This window comes from Suncus etruscus, chromosome 13 (assembly GCF_024139225.1).
Source record: "Suncus etruscus isolate mSunEtr1 chromosome 13, mSunEtr1.pri.cur, whole genome shotgun sequence".
NCBI classification, from domain to species: Eukaryota; Metazoa; Chordata; class Mammalia; order Eulipotyphla; family Soricidae; genus Suncus; species Suncus etruscus.
This window is the reverse complement of record NC_064860.1, coordinates 84,659,107-84,672,566: the sequence shown is the minus strand read 5'-3', so window position 1 is coordinate 84,672,566 and position 13,460 is coordinate 84,659,107. Positions and strand designations below refer to the sequence as shown.

General features: G+C 32.9%; 1 non-coding gene across 1 annotated transcript; it reads left to right on the top strand.

Annotated features, from left to right (window-relative positions):
* The first annotated feature begins 12,192 nt into the window (after window positions 1–12,192).
* Window positions 12,193–12,296, top strand: LOC126026907 (U6 spliceosomal RNA). The gene has a single exon (XR_007502098.1). It is a non-coding gene; the product is annotated as a U6 spliceosomal RNA (small nuclear RNA).
* The last annotated feature ends 1,164 nt before the right edge of the window (window positions 12,297–13,460 follow it).

Here is a 13,460-nt window from a genome sequence, read left to right as displayed (position 1 = left end):
TGAGAGAGAAGAGACACTTAAGTTAAAGTCATATTGAAATAAGTGTACACACAAAAGTAGTATAAGTAAAATGGAGAAATCCAAATACAATTGATGTTATACGAATGTTAATCTATAACTTGTGAAATTCTATTGTTTTATCAATTTGCTACTATTGCTGAAAATTGGTTGGATGCATGTTGCATTCCTGAATAATTATTTTTATTCTATTCTAATATACATAGCCATAAACAAATAGAGTCTAGGGAAGTAGTCTAGAAGATATGTTGCTTTTGTTTATGTGGCAGAAGTGAATTTGCACATGGGTTCCCTTAGTTCCTATAAGTAATGCTACGTGAGTACAATACAGAGCCAGGAGTAAGCCCTTCACATAGTAAGATGTGTTCCCAAAGCAAAAACAAAAACAAAACCTAAATAAAAAAACAAAAATATTTAAAAGAAACAATCAATTTTCAGTCAAACTTTTCCTTCTAAGAATAAATCATTTTATCTTTAAAGGCAGAATAGTGGGGCCAGAGCTATAGCACAATGGGCAGGGTGTTTGCATTGCAAATGAAACTATGGGGGCTTGATCCCTAGCATCCCATGATGTCCATGGAGCCTACCAGTTGTGATTTCTGAGCACAGAGCCAGGAGTAACCCTTTTTTGCCACATCCACTCCAATACAAATTGTTCCCATATTTTTGATATGTGACATCTGTATTACTTCACAATGAGAAATATCAAATTTCTTCTTGATTTGGATTTTTGTAATGATAAATGATAATGAGCATATTTTCATGTGTCTATTGGCTATCTGTTGGTCTTCCTCAGAGAGGTTTCTATTCATTCCTTCTCAGCATTTTTAATGTGTTTTTTAGATTTTGCAAGGTTAACTTCTATGAGAATTTTGTAAATCCTACACATCAAATCTTTTAGATGATCAAATCTTACTATGATTGACATTATAAAAAAAAATGGGGAGAAAAGATGGACAATAGTTAAAGTTGATGAAATGTTACTGATCTTACTATTTTATAAATAACAAGCTTGATAAATGAAAAGAATAAAAGCTGTTGGGTTATTGGGTCCAAACCCAATCAGTATTCATTCTCCATGGAAAGGTGTAATCTGGTGACTGGATTACTAGGTCCCTCCCTACCTAGTATTTGTTCTCTATACCTGGGTGTGGTCTGAGGTTCTTGCTAACAAAAGCCTAGATTGCAGAAAGGAAATGCATACATTTTCTGGTCTTTCTTCTTAAGAGCTAAAGGCTTATTTGTTGGAATTCCTGAACCTTCAGAGTGTGTGTGTGTGTGTGTGTGTGTGTGTGTGTGTGTGTGTTTATTATTTCCTACATCAAACCTGCATCTCTCCAGTACCCTGGCTTTGAACCCTAGGCCTAATCTAGCAAAAAGCTACATAGCAGTGCAACAAAAATGCTATTAAAATCTGAAATTGAAGTTGTAAGTTAGGAAAATAGATACAATGCACTAAAAAATGAATGGGAAATGATTTTGTCAACACTTGTCAAATAAAATGAAAAAAGACAAAGTCAATTACTTCTTAATTTTGAAAGAAATTGAATCATGTTAGAGTTCTTTGTTCAGTATCTTCTTTAAAATAGGTTGAAATGAAGATGATAAGGCACATGTTCAGAATACCAGTAATATTAATGAGAAATATCTTTATGTTGAAATTAATGATTCAACCTAGAGGCCTGGTTTTATTGAAAGGTAGATCAATATCAATTTAAATATGTAAATAACTAAATAAGTTTATAACACCACATAATTTCTAATTTATATATATTAAAGGATGGAGAGATTGTGCAGGGGTTAGGACATTTTCATTGTACAAACTCAACACCAGTTCTTTCTTGCTACCCCCCATATGTTTCCTTTAGTGCTAACAGGAGTAATCCCTCAGTACAGAGCCAAAAACAAACCCAATAACCTTTGAGTGTGGCTTCTAATACACAGACACACACAATTAATTAATATGTACTAGGAGTAATAAATGATGCATAATAGCAAAGGAATAATAAGGAAAAATTTACACCAATCACTGAAAATATTACTATGTAGGAAAAGTTTATGTTTACTACTATTGAGATAGAAATTATAATCCCTGACCAATTTAATAAAGTAATAAGAAGGATATAACTAAAAATAAAGTTGTGAGACAATATAATAAGAGCTTATTTTATTTTCAAAAAACAAATATGAGACTAACAGTTGTAAATAGAAAATAGTTTTTACTTGACATATATTTTTTAATAAATGTAACATATTTTGAGTAGCTGTGTCTAGGAAATCAGTAGTTCTTAATTGTGATTTTATTGATTCAGATTTTAAAGGACATTAATTATTTTCTGAAAGTATCTCTGCACTGTTTACTTCACTTAGAAAAACCATTTTCTGTAGGTAATAGGATCAAACATCAGAGTAATTGAGATTCAGTTTTTATTCATCCTTTTCTTGCAAATTACTGTTGTGTTTGAATAGAAGTAAATTATACCACTTCAATAGGCCTTAAATTCTATTGATAATATATAATTATTTTCAATTATATGGATTTTATTTTACTTTAACTTTTAGTATGATTTTCTTTATTTATTATTTGATTTTTTTGATCCCCATATTTATAAATTTGAAATAAGATAGTTTAAGTTTTTAAAATGTACATAAATGGATATCTGCAATTAGATTTAATTAATAGATTTTAACATATTCCAGATCAAAGCATAAAATATGTGAAAACTGAATAAACTTCAATAACATCTTTTTAGACAAAATTCTATTTCTCTTCAATAAAAATGAAGGACATGTGGAAAATCTATAAAAAATATTTCAAAGTTACATTCATTTTATTCTATTCTATTCTATTCATCACCAAAATAGAATTACCATCTCTTTTTGAAAAGCTGTCTTTCTAATGTGAAACTTTTAAATTAACAAATGATGTTTTCATTGTATACAATATACAATTCCCTGTTTTTTAAGATATCCCAATTTCTTCACCAGAAAAAAAAATCCAGTAACAACATAAAAATGTGCACTTTAATAAAAACTATGAACTCAGCCACAAACTGAACTGACTAACATGTTATTTTCTAAAATCCAAAAATTCTATTTTATAGTTTCAAAGCCTAATGTAAGGTTTTGATTTTACTGCTTTATATTTCATTATTTTCCCACAACAAAAATCTATTAACTTTTCTCTCTTGTGCCAGAGTTATAGAACAGTGTGTAGGACACTTGCCATACTCATATCCAAGCCACGTTGATCCCCAGACCTTGGTCATATGATCCCCTGAGTCCACCAGGAGTGATCCATGTGCATAAAGGCAGGAGTAGACTTTGAGCACAGCTCTGTATTGTCAAAACTAAGCAAAACAAAATAAAAAAATATACCTCTTACACAGGCGAAGCCTACTAATTGCCTGCCTATTATTTACATTTATATATTAGAAAATTTGAGGCATCCTTTAATTATTAAATCACAATATCTATAAAAATACAAGTGAAATATTGTTTTATGACATCAATTGTTATTTTAAATATGATTCATAATGGTTTTCTGAAATAACAATAAATAGAAGATATTGAAGTTTTTTTTTTTTTAGTTATTTTGTTTCCAGCTAAAATTCTTTATTCTCAGAATAGCAATCCCTTTAAAGTATGTCACTTCTTTCCTCCATATCTAATATTTTTAGGGAGGAGACACTTTTTTGAAATCTCTGTTCAGATATTTTACTCTGCTGTCATGTTCTGTTTTAAGGTTATTTTATTTTTGGAACACTATAGCATTGGGGTATATCTATGTTATTTCATAAATTTTGGCATAGTGTATTTTTCAGAATAAACTCTGGGCTAGATTTAACAGTATTGCCAAGAAAATTATATTGCATTTTATACCTTAATTTTAGAGTTGTAGGAGTTGGAAATAATATTTCTTTGGACAGTATTAAGTCCGCAGAATCTTGTGGTCTGGATCTACTGCATGATATTTCTGGACAAACACACATAATCTCATTCACAGCCTATGACCCATTTGCTTGATGGATCATGAACAATGTTAAAAACATCCAATGTACCTCAAGAGATTAAAACTATTTTATCCTGGCCCTGATGTGCTTCTTCTGAGGAAACTGAGAACCTGAAGGGAGCTCTGTCCTGTGCTTCTCTGTCTTTCCTGAATTCTTGAAGCTTTCCTCAGAGCCCTGGGAAGCAAACCCCAAAAAACTGCATTCTGAACCTGCCCAGTAAGCCAGTGAATGAGTAAGAAATGGCTGGCTGTGGGGGTTGCCAGGTGGAGTGCTGATTGCTCTACCTGCAGAGATTCCACCCTGCTGTGCTTCTTCTGAGAAAACTGAGGACCTGAAGGGAGCCCTGTCCTGTGCTTCTCTGTCTTTCCTGAATTCCTGAAGCTCTCCTCAGAGCCCTGAGAAGCAAAAACCCAAAAACTGTCACCTAGAGGCCCCAGAAGAGCCTCTAACCAATAACCAATAAACCCAACCACAACACACAAGAAAAACCACACTACTAGCATGACAATGGGGAAAACTTGCAGGCAAACACCAAGCTCAAAGAATGAAGACAATACCTTGGATGACCTAAAAAATTCCAACCATCTGATTAAACTCTCTTAAAGGAAGTTAAAATAGCAATATGAAAGATGTTTGTAGAACTCAAAGAAAGCATAGATTGATCTGAACAGTACACAAAGACAGAAATCAGAAAACTCCAAACTGAAATAGCAGATCTGAAAAACAAGGTAGCTCAACTGAAAACCTCAGTGGATGACCTTGACAGCAGGGTAACAGCAGCTGAGGACAGAATTGGAGTACTGGAAGATGAGATGCAGAAAAACTTAACACAGCAGAAGAAACTGGGAAAGAACCTTAGGATACACGATCACGCAAAGGAAAAAGTACTCAAAGAATGTGAACAGATGAAAATAGAAGTCTTTGATAAACTCAACAGAAACAACATAAGAATCATCAGAGACCCAGAGGCACAGGTAGGAGATCTCCAGGAAGAATCAACTGTCAAATACATCATGAAAGAGATACTCCCAGAGTTAAAGACTACATGCAATCAAATCCTGCATGCCCAAAGAGTACTAGCTAAAAGAGACCAAGAAAAAAAAACACCCCAAGACACATCCTCGTTACAATGACAAATCCCACAGATAGAGATAGAATACTGAAAGCAGCAAGATCAAAATGGAAATTACATTTAAAGGAACATGTCTAAGTCTTACAGAAGACATGGCACAAGAAACTCTCAAGGCCAGAAGACAGTGGAGGAATATTGTGACAAGACTGAGTAAATTAATGCCTCACCGAGAATACTGCACCCAGCCCGACTCATGTTCAGGTTTGAAGGAAGAATACATAGCTTCATGGATAGACAACAGCTCAGAAACTTCACAGATGAAAAATCAGCCTTAAAGGAAAAACTGACAGGTCTACTTTAAGACAAGAGAGACCAACAAATACAGCAAACATATCTACAAAGATGATATTAAATGCTATGACAATCATCTCCCTCAATGTCAATGGACTAAATTCACCAATTAAAAGACACAGAGTGGCAAAGTGGGTCAAAAAGATGAAACCAACCTTCTGCTGCCTACAAGAAACATATCTGAATAGTCAGAACAAACATAGACTCAAATTCAAAAGCTGGAGAAAAATCATCCAAGAAAACAACACCCTTAAAAAAGCTGAGGTGGCCATATTAATATCTGATGACACCAACTTTATACTCAGAAAAGTGGTAAGGGACAAAGATGGACACTATGTACAATCAAGGGAAATGTGCAACAGGAAGAAATCAGACTATTAAACATACATGCACCCAATGAGAGACCAGCAAATTATCTAATAGAGTTACTGACAACTCTGAAAGAAGACATCAATAACAACACAATAATTGTGGGAGACCTCAACACGGCCCTATCAACACTTGATAGGTCAATCAGACTGAAAGCCAACAACAACATACTAGCCCTGAAAAGAGTAATGGAAGAAAGAGGACTAGTAGATATATATAGAACACTCCATCCCCAAAACCCTGGATACACATTCTTCTCCAATGTACATGGGTCATTATCCAGGATAGACTATGTGCTGACACATAAAACATACCTCCATAAAAACAAGAGGATAGAAATCTTGCAGGCTACCTTTGCTGACCAAAGGCTCTGAAATTAGATGTGAACTACAAAGCCACATAAAAGAAAAACTTTAACAATTGGAAATTAAACACCCTGCTACTGAACAACCAGTGAGTCCGAGATGAAATCAAAGAGGGAATCAAAACGTTCCTGGAAATAAATGACAATGAAGACACAAAATGCCAGAATCTATGGGACACAGCAAAAGCAGATCTGAGAGAAAAATGTATAGTTCTACAAGCACACATCAGGAATGAAGAAGGGGCATACCTGAATAACTTAATGACGCAGCTTATAAAATTAGAAAATGACCAACAAAAGAAACCAAAAAATAGGGAGACAGAAGGAAATAACAAAGCTGCAAGCAGAACTCAATGAAGTGGAAAAACAAAAATCAATCTGAAAGATCAAGAAAGGCAGAAGTTGGTTCTTTGAAAAAATAAACAAGATTGATAGACCATTGGCAAAATCACAAAGAAAGAGAGAGAGAGAAACTTGATAAGCCGTATTAGAAATGAAAAGGGGGACATCACGACAGACATTGCAGAGATCCAAAGGGTAATCAGAGACTACTTTGAGAAACTTTATGCTACTAAACATGAGAACCTAGAAGAAATGGAAAAATTCTTGGAAACTTATAACCATCCACAGTTAAGTAAGGAGGATGTAGCATATATAAACACCCCATCACTATTGAGGAAATTGAAACTATAATCAAACATCTGCCCAAAAAGTAATGCCCAGGCCCAGGTGGATTTCCCAATGAATTCTTGCAAATCTTTCAAGAGGAGCTCCTACCAATTCTAGCCAGGCTCTTCCATGAAATTGAAAAATGAGAACACTCTCAAACAGCTTTTATGAAGACAACATCTCCTTGATACAAAAACCAGACAAAGATACTGAAAAAAGAAAATTACAGACCAATATCCCTGATGAATGCAGATGCAAAGATCTTCAACAAAATCCTGGCAAATAGGATCCAATGCATCATCAAAAGATCATACATTATGACCAAGTAAGTTTCATCCCAGGAATGCAAGGATGGTTTAACATCCGTTAATTTATCAATGTAATACAAAACATCAACAAGAAGAAAAATAAAAATCACATGATCATATCAATAGATGCAGAGAAAGCATTTGATAAGGTCCAACACCCATTCTTGATAAAAACTCTCAGCAAGATTGGAATGAAAGGAACCTTTCTCAATCTAGTTGAAGCCATCTACCACAAGCCAATGGTAAATATACTCAATGGAGAAAAACTAAAACAATTTCCTCTAAATTCTGGTACAATACAAGGCTGTCCTCTGTCACCACTCCTCTTCAACATAGTACTGGAAGAGCTTGCTATAGCGATCAGGCAAGAAAAAGATATCAAAAAAATGCAGATAGGAAAGGAAGAAGTCAAGCTCTCATTGTTTGCAGATGACATTATACTCTACTTAGAAAACCCCAAAGACTCTACCACAAAGCTTCTAGAAACAATAGACTCATATAGCAAGGTGGCAGGCTACAAAATTAACACACAAAAATCAATGGCCTTTTTATACACCAATAATGATAGGGAAGAGATGGACGTCAAGAAGGCAATCCCATTCTCATTAGTGTCACACAAACTCAAATACCTTGGAATCAACTTGACAAAAGACGTGAAGGACCTATACAACGAAAACTATATAGCCCTGCTCCAAGAAATAAGAGAGGACACACGGAAATGGAAATGCATACCGTGCTCGTAATTAGCAGGATTAACATCATTAAAATGGCAATACTTCCCAGAGCATTATACAGATTTAATGAGATTTCCTTAAAAATACCCATGACATTCTTCAAAGAAGTGGATCAAACACTTATGAAATTCATCTGGAACAATAAACACACTCGAATAGCTAAAGCACCCCTAGGGAAAAAGAAATTGGGAGGCATTACTTTCCCCAACTTTAAACTGTACTACAAAGCAATAATTATCAAAACAGCATGGTGTTGGAATAAAGACAGACCCTCAGATCAGTGGAATAAAATTGAGTTCTCAGACAATGTTCCCCAGCCATACAATCACCTAATTTTTGACAAGGGAGCAAGAAATCCTAAGTGGAACAGGGAAAACCTCTTCAACAAGTGGTGCTGGCAGAAATGGTTAGTCACTTGCAAAATAGTGAACATAGATCCCCAGTTAACATCATCTACGAAGGTAAAATCTAAATGGATTAAAGACCTTGATATCAGACCTGATACCATAAGCTATATAGAACAACACGTCGGTAAAACACTCCATGACAGTGAGACTAAAGGCATCTTCAAGGAGGAAACTGCACTTTCCAAAGATGTGGAAGCAGAGATCAACAGATGCGAATACATCAAAATGAGAATCTTCTGCAACTCAAAAGAAATAGTACCCAGGATACAAGAGCCACCCACTGTGTGAGAGAAACTATTCACCCAACACCCATCAAATAAGGGGCTAAAATCCAAAATATATAGGGCACTGACAGAACTTTACAAGAAAAAAAAAAAACATCTAATCCCATCAAAAAATGGGGAGAAGAAATGAATAGACACTTTGATAAAAAAAAAGAAATGCAAGTGGCCAAAAGGCACATGAAAAAATGCTCCTCATCACTAATCATCAGGGAGATGCAAATCAAAACAATGATGAGATACCATCTCACACCATAGAGATTGGCATACATCACAAACAATGAGAACAGTCAGTGCTGGCGGGGATGTGGTGAGAAAGGAACTCTTATCCACTGCTGGTGGGAATGCCATCTAGTCCAACTTCTATGGAAAGCGATATGGAAATTCCTCCAAAATCTGGAAATTGAGCTCCTATTCGACCCAGCTATTCTACTCCTAGGGTTATACCCTAAGAATAGAAGAATACAACACAAAACCCTTTCCTCACATCTATATTTATTTTAGCACTATTCACAATAGCCAGGCTCTGGAAACAAACAAGATACCCTTCAACAGACGAATGGCTAAAGAATCAGTGGTACATATACACAATGGAATATTATGCAGCCGTCAGGAGAGATGAAGTCATGAAATTTTTCTATACATGAATGTACATGGAATCTATCATGCTGAGTGAAATAATTCAGAGGGAGAGAGAGAGACACACAGAATAGTCTCACTCATCTATGGGTTTTAAGAAAAATAAAAAACATTTTTGCAACAATCCTCAGAGACAATGAGAGGAGGGCTGGAACTTCCAGCTCACTTCATGAAGCTCACCACAAAGAGTGGTGAGTGCAGTTATAGAAATAACTACACAGAGGACTACCATAATCATGTGAATGAGTGAGGGAACTGGAAAACTTGTCTGGAGTTCAGGTGGGGGTGGGGTGGGATGGAGGGAGATTTGAAACATTGGTGATGGGAATGTTGCACTGGTGAAAGGGGGTGTTCTTTACATGACTGAAAACTAATCACAATCATATTTGTATTCAAGATCTTTAAATAAAAAATGAGAAAGAAAACTATTTATTGTCCTACTTGGTAGAAACGTGATTTAAAATTAATATTTAAAATTAAAACATGATTTAAAATAGTTTAAAGTAATATAAGAGTAAGTAGAAAATAATAAAATATCATTACAGAAGAAAGAGTATTTATTCTTAACTAATCAAATTAGGTGAAAGTACTCTCTTATCTCTTCCATATACTCTGAAGTTATAAATAGCAAACAAGATATGTGAAAACAATATAGTTTATCTAAATATTTTTAAGATTTTGAACTTCTTTTTATTTCACATCATCATTAGTGGAAAATTAAAACCTCATTAATTCAATTCACAGAAAGGTATTCCTATATATGGTTTAAAATTTTAACAGAAATAGTATTAGAATTTAATGAAATGGAATGATATTTTTGCCCACTTAATTAATGTCAATATTGCAAATATGCAATATCTGCTTTCTACTCATTATAAATTTACCTGCAATTTGCAATTTGTCATATATTTTCATATTATAATAGTAATTAGTTCAGTATTGTTAAGCAGCAGAACCTTTTATCATTACATTATGTACAATGTAGAAAGATATTTGTTTATTCTTTAGTTATTCCACTATGAAAACGTCTATATTTTCTCTTGAACACTGAGTTTACACTTTTTTACCTTTCACACTTCTACAAGTAAATTACTTTAAATATTAAAACAAATATATTTTGCTTTATTGAAGAAAATCCACTCAATTATTTAGACATTCTTGTTTAGTGTGGATTATTCAACAGTTTATTATTTTGGTGTAGTGGTCTAAGTAAGGGACAACAGAGACAGAGAGCTGCGAGTATGCAATTATTTCTGATTATTTTGTTCTTTGTAAGTTTTCTCTTAGAAGCACATATTATTTCACAAAACACATATATGATAAATTTAATATTTATAACCTCTTTATTATTTAAAGTTTATTTATATCAATAGGCACAGACTAATTCAGGAAACATCTACAAATACCCTTTGCCATCTATATTCATGAGATTAAGTCCAACATTATTTTTTGAGTTTTTGATATTATGGTATAACTTTGCATAATAATTTAATTAAAAAGGAAAAAGTAAATGGAATATTTAGGAGTTATATTTCAGTTACATACAAAACCTATGATTTTGGTGGTAGCTTTTAAATGAATGCTAGATTTATGCTGAAATAGGCATTATACCATGACTCACAAAACTGGTGTCTGAGTCCAAACACCATGTTTAATGCTAAGATCATGGAAATAGTAATATGATCTGATAGCCAAGTAAGTCCTGAGGTCTGTGACTTACGCTCTAAAATTTTCTGGGATATTCAGATAATTATGATTATATTCTTTAGATTCTGACTAGCTGAATTTTATTTATTTTACTTTTCCTAGTTTAATCACTAGAATTGGATAAATAATTTAAGCTCTAAACAATCATATAGTATCAAATAGTTGTAAACAATTAGAATAAAATAAAATATTTCTCAACTAAATACTGTCTTTCTAATGATGTGTTTAAAGGTAAGTAGATGAGAATATTATAGTAAATAAAGGTAGAAATCATAGAAATACAAAGACAAGTAGAAATCATAAAATACAAAGACAGATAATATTTAAAGAATGGAGAAAAAGATTATTACACTATTTAGAAATATATTTATTATCAATAAGTTCATCAAGAAATTTTTATTAAAATAAATATACAATTAAATAATACTGAAAATATTTAATAATTAACACAAATAAGTAGTTCAAAGTGTTCAATAGTGGATTATCATCTAATGGCAAACTCTTGACCTTCTAAATGATGCTGTCGTAGAGGAAATAATACAAAATAGAGCTGTGCTGCACAGTTTATAATAGCCCATTGTGAGAATGAACTACACTTGTCCTATTACTGGATACAAGGCTCTGAATTGTATCAGGAATTTTAAAATGTCAGAGTTTACATCGTTAGTGGTTTTTTTCTGTCTGATCTATCAGTAGCATAGGGACTGATTCAGAGTAAATAAATAATAGATTCTACTTAATGATTTCCTAAATTCTCCTTATCATAAATGATAGTAGCTATACATAAAGTTTAGGAGAAACTAGAGAATGCTATATGAGAACAGGCTGAAATTAATTTTTATTCTAATTTTGCAGCATTTGGTTAAAGATAAAACTCCACAGGTTGACTTCCAGTAAATATTTGATCATTATCAAAGGTTCTAGAGAACATAGAATTTTGAAGACACATTTCCTAGCATAGATTACATATAGTCCATATCATATATGTGTTTATTATATATTTTTATTTAAATGGCAATAAGTAGAGCTTGCCAAATTTTATTGCTTAATAGCAAGTATTTGTGTTCATAATTATGTTTGGTTTTTTTTTTTTGCTTCACTCTTGGAATATTTTTAAAAATAAATGTTATATCTGTGGAACACTTATGAAAAGCTGACCTGATAATTATATATAATATAAAATGTTTGATATCTAAATGTTTAAAAGAAACTATCTTAATGTGCTTATTGAAACAGACTTTTTTAATACTATAAATTTCTGTGCTCACTTTGGCAACACATATATTAAAGTTGTAATGATACAGAAATTAGCATGCTCCCTGTACAAGGATGACAAGAAAATCCTTGAAGCTTCCATATCTAAAAACATTATAAATTTTTTATATATTTCAAAAAATAATTTCATATACTCCAAAATTTCTCTAAGAATTAATTGATTCTGCTTCAATTTCTCATCCTAATAACATATGTTTTAGGTTTTGTGAAAGCTTAGTGAATGAGATCAAAACAAAATTTTTATTTTGATTAATCAATGACAAATTTTACTTTCAAGTCAGAAATAATATTTGGCTGGAGAGAATAGAGTTGCCAAGTGCCTTGAATGCAGCCTACTTAGCTTCATTTCCTGACCTGTATAGTTGTTCAAGACTTGCCAAGAGAGGCCAGAGCGGTGGTACAAGCATAAGGCGTCTGCCTTGCCTGCGCTATCCAGGACTGAGCGTGGTTCTATCCCCCGCCGTCCCGTATGATTCCCCAAGCCAGGAGTGATTTCTGAGTGCATAGGCAGGAGTAACCTCTGTAAACCCAGAAATAACCAGGTGTAGTCCCCCCCCAAAAAAAAAAACCAAAACAAACAACAACGAAGAGACTTCCCAAGGGCTCAAAGAAAGATTTCTGAGTACATAGCAGGAGTAATCACTGAGCACAGCAAGATTTGGACAATGTAATAAAAACAAAGAAGTCAGACAAAACACTGGGAGACACTTATTTTAAAATAAATGAAACAAGTCTGTCATGAATTTGAATCATATGGTAACTAATGGACATTCAGTATGTGAAATATTAGCAGTTACTAGAATTTCTTCACTTTGTGTGGACAATTTATGCCAAAATATATTATAAATGAATATATACAAAGTAGTTTTAAAGAATGATTTAAAAAATTATGCATAAGTAAAAATGTTCCAGAGTAAATTTATACAAGTATACTTTTAGAAATTTCTACAAACTAAAATTATCTTATAATGATGATGATTTATTCTATTGTTTTGCTTTGTTTTAAGGAAATTAAAGCCATTGAAGTAACTTCTGAAACATATTTTAAAATCCCAATAGGCAAATAAACTCAATAAGATTTAGTAAAAATACACTTATATAAAACCATTTTTCTATTAGCCCAAAATTTATCTAGGAATAACAAAAAATGATTTCCACTAAGTAAATCTCAAAGCCTATCTTTTATTTATTTCTCTTACAAAATCACATACAAATATATATATATATATATTATTTGAGCTATGAGTTATAGA